We start from the raw sequence: 15,880 nt of genomic DNA, 5'->3' as shown, positions 1-15,880 counted from the left end.
TGGGTCATAAGACAAGTCTCAATAAATTTAAAAAGGTTGAAATTACACAAAATACTTTCTCTGATCACAAAGGAATTAAGCTGGTAATTAATAATGGGCAGAAAAGGGAAAATTCCTAAATACATGGATATTAAACAAAGCACTCAAACAATCGGTGGGTCAAAGAATAATTTGCAAGAGAATTCTGCAAATATTTTGAGATGAATGAAAAAGAGAACAGAACATATCGAAACCTATGAGACAGCACAAAGGCAGTGCTGGGAGAGAAATTTACAGTCCTTAATACTTACATTAAAAAACAAGAAAGGACTAAAACTGATGATCTAACCACACACCTGGAGCTAGAAAAAGAACAGCAAACTAATTCTAAACAAAACTGAAGGAAAGAAATAGTAAAGATCAAAGCAGAAATAAGTGAAATTGAGAACAAAACAACAGGGAGACTCAACAAAACCAAAAGTTGGTTCTTTGAGAAGACCAACAAAATTGACAAACCATTAGCTAGACTGACAAAGGAAAAAGGGAAAAGAGACAAATAAATAAAATCAGAAATGATAGAAATAAGAGATATCATAAGAGTATACTAGAAACAACTGTATGCCAAAAAACTAGAAAATGCTGATGAGATGGTCAAATTCCTGGAAACACATGAACCACCTACAGTGACTTTAGAAGAAATAGAAAGCCTCACCAAACCAATCACAAGTGAAGAAATTGAAACAGTCATCAAAAACCTCCCAAAGATGAAAAGCCTGGGACCAGATGACTTCATAAGTGAATTCTACCAATCATTCCAAGATGAACTAATACCGATCTTGCTCAAGGTCTTCCAAAAATAGAATAAGAAAGAATGCTACCAAACTCATTCTATGAAGCAACATCACGCTAATACCAAAACCAGATAAAGATACTAAGAAAAAATAAAATTACAGACCAATATCTCTAATGAATATAGATGCAAAAATTCTTAACAAAATACTTGCAAACAGAATCCAAAAGCACATTAAAAGAATTACATGCCCAATCAATGAGTTTATCCCAGATACACAAGGGTGGTTTAACACAAGAAAATCAATCAGTGTAATAAACTATATTTATAAATTGAAGAAGAAAAACCACATGTTCTTCTTTTTTTTTTTTTAATGGTTTTTTTAAAGGTTTATTTATTTATTTATTTCTCTCCCCTCCCCCCCCATCCTGGTTGTCTGTTCTCTGTGTCTATTTGATGCGTCTTGTTTCTTTGTTCGCTTCTGTTGTTGTCAGCAGCACAGGAATCTGTGTCTCTTTTTTTTTTTTTTTTGGATTTGGTAAGTACATCTTTGGGCACCTCTGCACCTCATATACATTGGTTCACATCATGGCCCATACTCTCCTCTATTCCATCAAGTGGGCCCTGTGAGGATTTACAATGTCCGGTGATTACCTCTGAAGCACCATCCAGGGCAGCTCCATGTCCCGAAGACGCCTCCACCTCTCATCTCTTCCTTCCTTTCCCCATACCCTTTGTCCATTATGTCCACTTTTCCCAATCCAATGCCACCTCTTCTATGTGGACATTGGATTGGTTGTGTCCATTGCACCTCTATGTCAAGAGGAGGGTCAGATTCCACCTGGATGCTGGATGCAATCCTCCCATTTTCAGTTGTAATCACTCTAGGCTCCATGGTGTGGTGGTTGTCCTTCTTCAACTCCATCTTAGCTGAGTGTGGTAAGTCCAATAGATCAGATTGTAGGTGCTGGAGTCTGTTGAGGCTCAGGACCTGGCTATCACATTGTCAGTCCAGAGATTCAAATCCCCTAAATATATCTTAAACCCCAACATTAACTGCACCTCCAGCACATTAGCATGAAAGTCTTATGAAGGGAGATCCCATCTGAGTCCAGATTCATCACACATAAACACCATTTCCAAAGAGGGGCCATCTGCCCTGGTAGTTAACCCCATCGGCCATGACCATAACTCCCATGGGTCTCTTTAGCCCTCAAAGGAACCAAAAGCAGACACATGTTCTTCTTGATTGATGCAGAAAGGCATATGACAAAGTACAGCACCCTTTCTTGATTAAAAAACACTCTAAAAGATAGGAACAGAAGGAAGCTTTTTCAGTATGGTAAAGTGCATACATGAAAAACCTACAGCTAGCATAGTATTCAATGGTGAAAGACTGAAAGTTTTCCCACTGAGATCAGGAACAAGACAAGAAAAATGCCTACTGTTACCATTATTATTAAATATTGTTTTAGAAGTTCTAGCTAGCTAGAGCAATCAGGCTAGACAAAGAAATAAAAGGCACCCAAATAGGAAAGGAAGAAGTAAAACTTGCACTATTCACTGATGACATGATCCTATATCTATCTAGAAAATCCTGAAAAATCCACAATAAAGCCATTAGAATTAATAGACAAATACAGCAGAGCCAGGATCTAAAGTTATTACACAAAATTCAATATCATTTCTATACACTACTGTTGTGCAATCTGAGGAGGAAATCAGAAAATAATTCCATTTATAATAGTGACTAAAACAATCAAAGGTTTAGGAATAAACTTAACCAAGGACATAAAGGACCTGTGTTCAGAAAACTACAATCAATTACTAAAAGTAACCAAAGTTGACAAATAAATGGAACAACATTCCATGTTCATGGATTGAATGACTTAATAGCATTAAGATGTCAATTTTACCCAAACTGATTTACAGATTCAACACAATCCCAATGTAAATCCCAACAGCCTATTTTGCAGAAATCAAAAAGCCAATAATCAAATTTATTTGGAAGGGTAATGGGCCCTAAACAGCAAAAAAAAAAATGTCTTCAAAATGAATGAAGTTGGAGGGCTCTCACATTCTAACTTTAAAACATATTACTTAGGGAAACGGACTTTGGCCCAGTGGTTAGGGCATCCGTCTACCACATGGAAGGTCCGCAGTTCAAGCCCCGGGCCTCCTTGACCCGTGTGGAGCTGGCCCATGCGCAGTGCTGATGCGCGCAAGGAGTGCCCTGCTACACAGGGGTGTCCCCCGCTTAGGGGAGCCCCACGCGCAAGGAGTGCACCCATAAGGAGAGCCGCCCAGCGCGAAGGAGGGAGCAGCCTGCCGAGGAATGGCGCCGCCCACACTTCCCGTGCCGCTGACAACAACAGAAGCGGACAAAGAAACAAGACGCAGCAAAAAGACACAGAAAACAGACAATCGGGGGAGGGGAGGGGAATTAAATAAATAAAAATAATAAATCTTTAAAAAAAAAACATATTACTTAGCTACAGTGTGAAAACAGCATGGTACTGGCATGCAGACAGACAGATTGACCAATGGAACCAAATCAAGAACTCAGAAATTGATCCTCATATCTAGAGTCAAATGATTTTTGACAAGGTTGTTAAGCCCACCCAAATGGGCCAGAACAGTCTATTCAACAAATGATGCTAGGAGAACTGGATAGTCATATCCAAAAGCAAGAAATAAGACCCATATCTCATACCCTACACAAAAATTAACTCAAAATGGATCAAGGACTTAAATATAAAAACAACAACCATAAAACCCCTAAAAGAAAATATAGGAAAACATCTTCAAGATTTTACATATACATAAAGCACAAGCAACAAAAGAAAAAAATAGATAAATGGGATCGCCTCAAAATTCAACACTTTTTCATCTCAAAGGACTTTGTCAAAAAGATTAAAAGGCAACTGACTCAATGGGAGAAAATATTTGGCCATCACATATCTGATAAGGGTTTTACATCCATGATTTTTAAGGAGATCATATGATTCAACAATAAAAAGACCAAGTATCAGATTTAAAAATAGGCAAAAGACTTGAAAAGACAACTGTCCAAAGACATGGCGAAAAAACACATGAAACAATTTTCAACATCACTAGTGATTAAGGAGGAGGAAATACAAATCAAAACTACAATGAGATATCATTGCATACCTATTAGGGCACTATTAAAAAGTCAGAAAACCGTAGATGTTGGAGAGGATGTGGAGAGATAGGAATGCTTATATACTGTTGGTGGGAATGTGGAATGGTAGAACTACTGTAGAGGATTCTTTGGCAGTTCCTAAGGAATTTGAACATAGATTTACCACGTGACCTGGCAATAGCAGTGCTAGGTATACACCCAGAAGAACTGAGAGCAGTGACACAAATAGATTATCTGCACACCAATGTTCATAGCAGTGTCATTCACAATAGACAAACGTTGGAAATAACCCAGGTGCCCATCAACTGGTGAATGGGTAAACAAAATGTAGTGTACATACACAGTGGAATATTATACAGCAGTAAGAAGAAATGATGTTGTAAAACATATGACAGTATGGAGGAATTACGTTACATGAAGAAAGCCAGACACAAAGGGACAAATAATGTATGATTGACCCATTATGAATTAAACATATTACGTGAAATATGAATATGGGTAAAATTGCATATATGACTGTTTTTCTTTGAAGCTGAACAAATGTAAGTTAATACTTCAAAATGGTAATATAAAAAAAAAAATACAAGACATTATACTAAGTGAAGGAGACCAGACACAGAGTACTATATATTATGTGACTCCATTTACATAAAATATAAACATAAATCAATTTATAAAGATGAAAGGAGATTAGAGGTTATGTAGGTATGAGGAAGGAATGCCAAGGGGTATGGAGTCTTTCTTTTTGGAGTAATCAAGTTGTTCTAAAATTTTTTAGATATGAATGTACAACATTTTGATTATACTAAAAGCCATTGATTATACACTTTGAATAAAATAACCAGAAAGAGCAGCTATATACAGTGAGGGAAGCATAGACAGATTTAGAGGTGAGGAATTTTCTTGGTCATTTGTCTATTATTATTGTTATTGAAATAATGAAAATGCTCTAATAATGATTGAAGTAATGAATGCGCAACTCTGATTAGATAAATGCCATTGACTGTACACTTTGGATGAATTGTATGCTTTATTAATATGTATCAATAAAATTGAATTGTTTAAAAAAATGAGTAAAAGATTTAAAATAGACGTTTCTCCAAAGAGGAAATATAAATGGCCAAAAAGCACATGAAAATATTTTCCATATCACTAGCTATTAGGGAAATGCAAATCAAAATACGGTATATCATCTCACACCACATAGAATGGCCATTATTAAAAAATAGAAAACAAAAAGTGCTGCAGACAATCGGTTGTGTCCCTTCCTGGAAGCCCACAGAATTTTTAGAGATATACCAAGATAACCTGTGGAATTTGTCTGTGGCATATTTTAAGCTACAGAGATTGCTGAATCCTGGTTACTAATGATCAGAGAAAGGAAAGGAGTGGGAAACATTCCTTCTGGATGCCCAGCCCTTGTGGAGCCCACAGACACAATGTTGTCCTAACTGTCCCAATGTGTCTGAAAATACAGCCAGCACTCCGATGGCCAGCAACAACACCGCCAGCATAGCACAAGCCAGGAAGCTGGTAGAACAGCTGAAGATGGAAGCCAACATTGATAGGATAAAGGTATCCAAGGCAGCTGCAGATTTGATGGCGTACTGTGAAGCGCATGCCAAGGAAGATCCCCTCCTGACTCCAGTTCCGGCTTCAGAAAACCCCTTTAGGGAGAAGAAGTTCTTCTGTGCCATCCTTTAAGTCTTTAAGAGGCACCTGAAGAGCCTCAGGGCTCCTGGGACACTGATGTAGAGCTTTTAGCAAAGTGGACGTCTTTCTAGTCCACAGCATTTAAGAGAGGGAGGAGAACCATCCTGGAAACTCCAGGCCATGCATGTTTAAAGAACTGGTCCCTTTGCGAGATTGAAAGTCGATCCACTTCATGAGTTAAGAGATCTCTTATCTGCAGTAAGGCCTGGACGAAGGGAATATGTAAAGATAAAATTGGTGTCACTTTTCTGCTATCCCCCCAAGACCTTATGTTTCTGCTTCATATTTAAAAAATAAAAATTAAAACAGAAAAAAAAAAGTGCTACAGAGGATGTGGAGAAATAAGAACACTCCTTCACTGTTGGTGGGATTGTAAAATGGTGCAAGTTCAAGATTCCTTGATCTCTTATAATGATTATAACTTTGTGACTCATGGTAGTTTGGTACCCACCCTCATCCTGTTCTATCCCTTAATGTTTATTAATGAAAGAATTTGTGCCAACTCCACCCCAATTACTAATTAGCATCCTGATGTTATAAAATATTAGAATTTCTGCAAATCAGATAGGCAGTTTTTGGATTGCCTAAGGTGACTGACCTCTTTTGTTAGAACAAACAAACAAATTCTCTCTTTTAAACCCCAGTGTCTTAGAAATAGGTCTTTAGAGTATGTCAGGAGAAGGACTTTGCATTTACTCCGTATCAAAAGTATGGGATTACGACCTTACTTATCAACCCCTGAGGATAAGATTTATTCTATAAATTCTCTCCAGGTGCTAGGGCCAACCAGTTTTTAAATTTGTGTGTGTGTGTGTGTATGTGTGTGTATGTTTTAACTTTAAGCTGTGACCAAAGAGTGGGTGTGTTGAAGAGAAGCGGGAGAGGGAGAGGAAATGGGGGTGGGCGAAGGCTTATAACTGGTCCTGGCATGAGGAACAATATTGAGAATTTGAAGAAAGCACGGTGTCCCTTTCCACAACAGTTCTTCCAATCAAAATTACTTTTGCTTGAGATTTCAGAGTGCTCTGATCTCAGAGTGAGCTGTAACCTTTTTGAAAACACGCGGATAGAATAAAATTGTGAGGGTAACCACGGTGTTAAAAAATTAATCAAAAGCTGGAAGACAGTGATGATTTGCTTTTCATAACAAAAACTAAAGCTGAATATCTTCCCAAAATCATGATTGTATTTAGAGTATATGATCTAAAATAAAAATGTACGCTTTAAAATCTGTTTTACTGAACACAAAGTCCTTATTCTGCTAAGGACCAAGCATATGACCTGGGACTTTTGCTGTGAAATGGAAATAGTAAAGTCTATCTTTTAGGATTTCTAAAAGACTGAATATGTTAATACACGTGACAATTCTGGAATAGCATTAGTGGGTTTAATGAATGTTCTTTGATTTTCTTTCTTCCTGTTCCAATCTCTTTTTCTATACTTTGATTACTGAAAAGTTAACAACACTTTGAGTCTCAGTTTCCATATATTATACACAGTATAGTATAAACATTCCCAATAGAATTATGAGGGGTTACATGTTAATTACACTGTGAAATGACTTTGAAATATAGCAAGTCCAATGATAATATTTGTTTACTTTAGGCAAAATTATGCAGGGAATTGGGCATTAATCCCTATCTGGGACCTTTTCTCATATAAATATTTCACTTTTATAAATAGCTGTGAGTCTGAAGAGATGAAAACTGACAGAAAGTATTAGCATACTTGTTTTTAATTTAGTTCAGGCATCCATCACTAACCAACAGGTCACATAGCCATTTGTTGAAATCTAGTCTGAATCTTCTCTACTACATAGGGAATGTGTCACACATTGCAAAAAGGTTTAGTGTTACAAATTTGGAATGATCACATTACTTCTTTGAGTGGCAAAATTGCTAGCACTCAAAGTCATACAAGATTAAATCAGAAGAGACTTTGCATGTTAAAAGTTGATAGATCCATGCATGCTATAACAATAAAGCACATGATCAATATACACTTCCGTACACACACTCAGAACCCTTCACATTTCTCTTCTCTTTGAATTGCTCAAATGCTATCTCAACATCCTTAATGAAACCAGACAGAGGCTGAATTACATTCTTCAAAAACTGGATCACACATCAATTTGCATTAAGCCCCTTCCCTGTAGATTTAACTGGTGGAATATAGAACTCTGAAAGTACATTTTGACCTCTATTTGTTATTCTCATTTGTTCATTCTGCTATCAATTTGACTGGATCTTATTTTAATTTCCTTAAATGTACTAGATCTTGCATTAGTAAAAGAGACATGAAACTTTTAAGCGAACTTGCTATTCTACTCTCCATCCTGGGCTCTCAGAGTATGTGGTCCCCAAGTCTGTAAATTACCTGCCTGCCACTTTTATTAGGTAATAAAAGTGGAACCTGTTTAGAATAAGACATAAATGGACATTAACACCTCCTCCAAATAAGGTGCATATGAAAGACATCTTCCATCATTGTTGGCAGTCTGCATCCACAATGGGTTAAAGAGATGTTAGTGACCCCAGTGAGAAGAAAGCTTCCCAGGTTACCTAGCTGCCAGTCGTTCGTTACTTCTTGGAGCCCACGTTCAGTTCCTGTAAGACCAGCCACCATAAAAGGGGTGTGTCAATAACCACAGATATTTTGCCTGGCGGCGCTCAAACAATAACACTGGAAAATATACATAATAGTGAACAGTTGGTAACCACCCACATGTGGAGTGGAGAATGTCTAAGAAAGTTGTGGTTCATTTAGTCCACGCTATGTTCTGAAGTCATTAAAAATGGCAAAGTTTATAAAAGAATGTTTAACATGAAAAGCTTGGGATGATACTATTGTTTGTTCATGGCTTCCCCATTCCCAAGCTTCTCAGTTTCCATTTTTTTCTTTCATGAACATGTATTACTTTCAAATAATGTCTTTGTTGAGATATATTTTGCATGCAAGCAATTCATTCTTTGAAAGTATACAATTCCATGATTTTTAGCATAGTCACAGAGTTATGCAACCATCACAACTAATTCTAGAATATTTCCATCACCTCAGAAAGAAAACCCATTCCCATTAGTAGTCCTTCCACATTCTCCTTTTCCCTTATTTCCTAGAACCCACTAATTTGCTTTCTGTCTCTGTAGATTTCCCTATTCTGGACATTTCATATAAAAGGACTCATATAGTATGTGACCTTTTGTACCTTACTTCTTTCACTTAGCATATTTTCAAGGCATATGCTGTAGCATGTGTCAGTATTTAATTCCTTTTTATGGCCAAATAATCCATTGTGGGGATGTATCACAATTTTTTTTCATCATTCATCAGTTGATGGACATTTGGACTGTTTCCACTTTTGAGCTGTGTATAACGTTGCTATGAACGTTTGTTTACACCTTTTTCTATAGATGTTTATTTTCAGGTTTTTAACTTTTTTTGGTGGTGGTGGGTTATATATACCTAGAAGTAGAATTGCTGGGTCATATAGTGATCCTATGTTTAACATTTTGAGGAACTACCAAACTCTTTTCCAAATGGCTGCATTATTTTACAACTACAGTGTTTGTAATTTTTTAAAAGTTTTTAGCAAAACTACCCAGTTTAGGTATACTGTAACTATGGAAGCCATAATTTTTTTTTTGCCTTCTTGAATAGCAAATGTCTGAGCTATAGCAATGCTTTTTTCTTGCAGCAAGATTTATCCCTTGTAACCTTTCATTTAAAAAATATTCTTAATTCTACCCATCACTATTGTAAATTTAAACAAAATTTGAGAACAGAGAGAGAACTGAAATATTATGGAGAATTTAGGACACAGAAAAAAATAGAGTATGAAAGGTAGATAAGTGAAATAACCACTAAGCAATCAATATTAACTTTGCATATTTATGTCAAGGATGAAAAATGACATTGAAATAAACATTGACATCATTAAACGTCCCCAAATAGGGGTTGAAAAATAGGCTTTGGGATAAAAATGATATTTTTCCTTTTAAATAGCTCCTTAATGCAAAAAGAGGTAACTTGACACAAAAATAGATTTCACTAGATGTCAGTGCCTCTAACAGCCCAGTGTGTGAAAACCCAGCTGTTTTTCACTGGTTTGTACGTTAGCAGCAATAATGCTAAAGACGATGCTGTCCTTATTTGCTGACAGTTGTGTTGATGATGCAGGAAGCAAAATAGCATTTCTCTTCTGAGCAATGTTAATTATGGATTGCTGTCAGGAGTTCAAAAATAAATCCAGATCCTTTAAGTCAATGTCCTGCATCAATATACATAATGGACAAGCATGAGAAAAATATGCATTTTGCATGACTTTCTTTTTTCAGTAAGTAAAAAAGATTCATGATAGCTTTAAAAACCAAGAAGAAAGCTAGATAATATCAGAACTAACCATTTAGAAATCTGTCTATCCATATTTACTTATTTGTATTACTCATTTGATTCTCTGAAGCAGGAAAAACTATGTAATCTAATGTCCCCTTTTTAGATGGTATGATTTTGAAAAGTTAAATAAAACAGTTAATAACTGGAAGAATAAAGCTTTGTTTTTTTGTTTTTGTTTTTTTTCAGGTACCAGGTCTGGGGTTTGAACTCAGGACCTTGTACATGGGAAACCAGTGCTCAACCACTGAACTACCTCTGCTCCCCAAGAATAAGGATTTTATTCCAACTCTCTGTATCTTCACCCTATAGTAGAACATTCCAATTTTCCAGACCACACTTCCGAACATAGTCCACCAATTGTAATGTTTTTAGAAAATGACAGGATTTTTGAAATTTGGTCCATATGATGAACTGAATGTAGGTCTATCATATAGTTCTTTAGGCAATGTACATTTTCTGTGAGAAATTAATAAATGAGAGTAACCTAAAATATTTAGAACACTTGAATTTCATTGCCTGGTGTTAGCAGCTATGTGGTAACTATCAAAAACACAAGGAAGATTCAGTAAGTATTATTAATCTCTAATATATATATATATATTTAGGAGGTACAGGTGATTGAACCCAGGACCTTGTATATGGGAAACAGGCACTCAACCACTGAGTTACATCCACTCCCTTTAGTGTAATTTTTAAAGCAGCACTTCAAGGTAACTGTTATCCTCATTTTTAAGAGAAGAAACTGAGTAATGAAATTTAGGACCAAACAACCAGCAAAAGACTCTAAATCAATGTTTATAGTTGCCCAAAACCATAACTAACCTAGTGACAAAAAATAAGAGTTTGATTAAATTAATTGCATTATAGCTCCATGTTGGGAAAGTCCACAAGTATCAAAAAAATTTTCAACAGAAAATTGTTTACTGGAAAAACAATACTATAACACAGTCTTCCTTGTGAACTCCACTTAAGCAAAGTTCAGTTAAACACTATTCTTAGGTGATAAGTGTGCTCAGCCTAATTTTTCATTCCAAATAAAATCAGGCCCACCCTCCTCTGTGCCCACATAGTTCTACACATAAGGCATTATTATACTTAGTTATTTGGGCATCCAGCCTCCCTTTTTAGGCTTTGACTGCCTCAATGTCAGAGAAGAAACTTCAGACACTTTTATTACCCCACACACATCTAACACAGAGATGCATAGTAAATATGAGATATTCAGTAAGCATTTACTAAAAGAATAAAGGGAATGAATAAATGAGCAATTCTTCAGCTGTATGTTCCATTCTTTAGCTGTGTATTCCAATTTATTTCATGCTAAGGTCCACATAGAAAATAATATTGTAATGGTTTACTGGGCTGAATTGTCATGCTAGCTTGCAAAGAAAGGATTCAGACCTGGGGGTTCTGTCTACACTCGATTCCACCTTGCTGTCCTGAAGAAAGAAAGAGGTTTGTCTCAGCATACCCATAACCTATTTGTTGCACATCATGATCCTGTGATACACTGATTACAAGGATTTGGCAATGAACTGAGTTAATGCAGGGGTTTTAGTGTGAGATCCATGAATTTCTATGGGATATATTAATAATCTTCACCAAATTCACTGATCTCTTAAAACGATCTTCAAAAATGTTATAGGTGTCTATCTTATATGTATGTCTATTTTGTAAGGACAGAGTTCTTCAGATCTTTATTCAAAAAGTCATGGAATCCAAAAAACTTAAACTGCAATCACAGATTGTGTTGTTTTCACCATATTATGACCAAAAATAATCTTAACATTTATGTAGTGTTTCATTTATTAAGTCAATCATTTTATTTTTGTTTCTACTTTGAGACTAAGGTGGTCTAACATTTTAAACAAAGCTCATTAAAAAGTAGTTAATGAGTAATTTTGTTCATTATTCTTTTCTGTAGACATTATAGTATATGCACAAGTACTTCCATAAGAAAACAAAAATTCTTGTAAGAATGAGGAGAGTTGCTACTTTGAGTTCAGTAGAGATAAAGATCTCTTTCACTTTTGGCATCTGCATGGTCCGTGTTTTCAAATTATCCAAAGGAAGTCAGAGAGTGAGTCACTGGGAAGAGTCAAATCACTAAGGGCCAGGAAAAGAGAAGGAAGAAATGAGAAAAACTTTACAGAAGTCAAAAATGAGAAGAATTGTTGTCCTCAAATAAATTTATGAGAAATCATCACACCTTCTTGAAACCCAGCTGGGGTTTCTCTGTGTTTATACATGAAGATGTGTAGCTGCTGTACTTGGCCATAGTCTGAATGGATTCAACTTAATTCACTATGGTACTCTATTGCTAACAGACCTATCATAGGCTGTAGTTGGACTCTCTGCCTACAGCATTAGACTGAAAATTCTGACAGGAGACTATTTCAGGTCTTTATCTCATTCTGCTCCCTCCAAACTCTGCAGAATTGGGCTTGCATGCAGAGCTTTGGGCAGGTGAGTTTTCAGAAATATAGTCACCAAATAGTTCCACATCTACCACCCATGCTAGGTGTGGAAACACTAAGAAAGAATGTCAGGCCATTCTCAAGACTTGAGGTCATGGAGGATTGGAGGGGTTCCAGGAAACCCAGTTTCAATAAGACAGGAAAGTGTTTTGGTATGATTTAAGTTGGACTGTGCTAAAAGACAAACAGAGGCTTTTAAAGACATGCTCTAGCATCATGGACCACTGAGCCACAACCAGGGTTCGTACCACTCCAGACTTGTGTAAGCTACCTGGAAAAAGTAACATTTTATGCATTGGAGTATGAAAATATCAGTAATGATAATGTTTATTGATTCTTATTTTGTACCAGGCACTCTTCTAAGTGTTTAGATATAGCAACCCATTGATTCTTCATAACAAATTTACAAAGTCGATACTATTATTATTCTCTCTCTGTCATTGAGTAAAACAAGGCACAGGAACATGAAGTAACTTGCCCAAAGGCATAACTCTAGTAAGTAAGGATTCATGTTAAATGTTATGAAATAACTGGATACAAGGAAGAGAGACACGGGTAGGAATTTTTCTGGAAAATAGTACATCTTTCAAATAATTGACATGCACACATGTATACACATACACACATATAGACACATGTACATATATAATATACAAATACATACATACACACACATTTCTACATACCAGAGAATACTTACAATAACCACAAGTTTTAAAACAATTTCATTTTGAAAAACTGTCCCTTTCCATTGACAGTCAAATGATTTGGATGAAGTAAAACAAGGAAAGACAGTCACTTTTCCCTTCTCATTATATTCATATAGACACAATTCTTACTGTGAAAAATCTTCCCTCTTACCCTGATCTGATTTCATAAATAAGCATAACTAAAATCAAGTATCTCGATTTTTAAAGAAAATTCAAACCACTCAATAATTAATTTTCATACCAAAAGTTATTCATTACTTTAGTCCTTCAAATAATAAGCATGCATTGAGAAACTACTTTGTTCTAGGCACTGGTTATTTATAGCAGTCATAAAACAGATCATGTTCCTTACTTATGACCCTTATATTTTATGGTAAAAATGTTATAATTTTTAAACTACTGTTGATTCCTCTTGGTTCAGCACATTTTATAAAATTTATAAATTTACATAATTTGACAAAGAAATATTGGAAAGGATGAATTTATACATTGTAGCATGTATAAAAAGAATTCAAGATAGCCAGTAACCCTATAATTACATAACCCAATTGGCATGGGAACAAGTTCTTAATATCATTAAATCTAGTTAAACACTCCCTGAGGACACTCATACACAGGATAGAGGTTATAAACTCTGGATTTGGATTTATCAGTGCTATTCATGCAACCCTACCCTTTAAGATCAGTTTTCCTCCTCTCTCCCCCAACAGTGAATAAGCCTGTCAATCTCATGGTCAACAACATATTCTTTTCAGGTGGTTCAACTCAGATTCTAATGGAGCACAGACTACCAGAAAGGTGAGTTAAATAGGTGGTAAATAAGTAGAGGTATGTAAGTATTTCATATTGTTAACTAGGAACATGAGACAAAATTATATGGTGGGAAAAGTATGTACTGTTAACATGACTCTCCATGGAATCCACATATAATCCATATATTCCATATGGTTTTATAAAGTTCTTATTGCAAGTCATTTAAGACTCTGAACTCTGGCATCAGACTGTGGTATTTGAATGAAGGTTCTACCACTTAATGGCTAGGTAACAGGTATGGGTTGATTTGACTAAGCCAGATACCCAGTAGACTGGACTAGCACAGAGGGAGGAGACTTCCCAAAGAAGAGGGCCTTCTGGAAACTGAAACCCAGAAGACTGACTACAGTGAGTCCTTAAGGCAAACATCTTGATAGGATGTTGAAGAGACAGAACAAGGCTGAGGACCAAGGAGCCCCCACAGTTTATAAATGTAAACACAAGGCTTAAACCCTAGACTCTGATCACATCAAAGGATGGGCTGGCAAGTGCTCAGTTACAAATGCTGAGGCTGGAAGCCATACTTCTGCTCTATTACAGAGCTATAACCATATGGTTTGAACCTCAGCTCCTAAACATGCCAGGCTTGTGCTCCTTCAAGTACATAGTTTATAAGCTCCACAGTTCAAGACTGGGGCCGCTTTCAAGTCTGATGTCTTGGTCTGACCAGCTGTCTGTGCAATTGGAATTAAAATGACTGCTCACCTGCTACTGCTCTGTCTCTCTCAGTCTTCCCCTCAACAAATACTGGTCCAGACTTGGGGTGTGTTTTCATGTCATTCACTCCTGATTATATGATGTTAGATGATCTTGGGCAAATTATTAATTCTTTCTGAGCCACAGTATCTTCTTGCCTAAGTAGGGATAATGGCAGTAAACACTTCATTTGGTTTCTGTGAGGATTAAATGAGATAAGATACGTCAAGTGTTTATCACAGCATCTGTACACAGTGAATATTAAAATGTTAGCTATTATTACAGTTTTGGATTTAATTCTAAGGTTTTTCTTTTAGTAGGTATAAGGGAGACTTTATCACATCTCAAAGGGAACTAGCCAATAAACTTGAAGGCTTTCATTAAAAGACATATATAGTCATTGTTCTGCAGTCTGTGACCCCACTGTTGCTGTGTTGATCTTTATGTGATGACTGAATGAATCTGGGTTTCATATCAAAGAGGACAAACTTATCCTATAGAAGAGAGATAGACTTCTTCTGGGAAGCAGAGTCCTAACTAGTGCCTAGGCATATGCATGTACCCATTGGGAAAATGGCAGATTCAAGATCTGTTGGGAGGGAAGGAGAACTCTAATGACTACTCTTTTTCTATACATTCATTCATTCAATGTTTCTTTCATTCAATAGCTATATATTGCAAATCACTGTGCTAAGCACCAAAGAGGGATGTGCCACTAAATCTGGCCCCCATTGATAACAAGGATTGGCATCTCCAAAACTGATTCCTTGCATAATGACCTCCCAAATAAGCTGGCCTCTTGCAGATTGCTTGGTAATCTGCCACAGCAAAGCACTTAAGGCAATCAACTCTGGTAAAATGATGAGGTGGTAGATAAGACCAAATATTGAATATGTCAAAGAGCTGTCACTCTAAGGCTTAGACCCCAGCTCACTGATCCTTACAGAGAAGGGGCTTGAACCCTCATAATTATGGATGTAAAGTTGGCAGTACAGGATTTAGGATTGAGATTACATTATGACACAGAGCAGATGGACTCTAGCTCTTGATCCTCCGAGAGAAGGTGCTGATGGTTTCCCAGTTAGTTTCTCAAAAGCCTCTTAGAGTCTGATCCCTATGTGCTGTCCTAGAGTAGAGCAAGAAATTA

General features: G+C 36.4%; 1 protein-coding gene across 26 annotated transcripts in view; it reads right to left on the bottom strand.

The window, feature by feature from the left end:
* LRRC4C (leucine rich repeat containing 4C) overlaps positions 1 to 15,880 on the bottom strand; it is a 1,388,209-nt gene that overhangs the window by 1,122,095 nt on the left and 250,234 nt on the right. For 2 of the 26 annotated variants that reach the window (XM_058305514.2, XM_058305533.2), the window contains exon 2: positions 14,743 to 14,930. The exons of 23 other annotated variants lie outside the window; for them this stretch is intronic. The gene's annotated coding sequence lies outside the window, so the exon portion shown is untranslated. The remainder of the gene's footprint in view (positions 1 to 14,742; positions 14,931 to 15,880) is intronic. One more of the 26 variants, XM_058305537.2, reaches the window with a different exon arrangement.

This window comes from Dasypus novemcinctus, chromosome 10, assembly GCF_030445035.2.
Source record: "Dasypus novemcinctus isolate mDasNov1 chromosome 10, mDasNov1.1.hap2, whole genome shotgun sequence".
NCBI classification, from domain to species: Eukaryota; Metazoa; Chordata; class Mammalia; order Cingulata; family Dasypodidae; genus Dasypus; species Dasypus novemcinctus.
The sequence above is the reverse complement of the archived record's forward strand: the minus strand, read 5'-3'. Positions and strand labels throughout refer to the sequence as shown.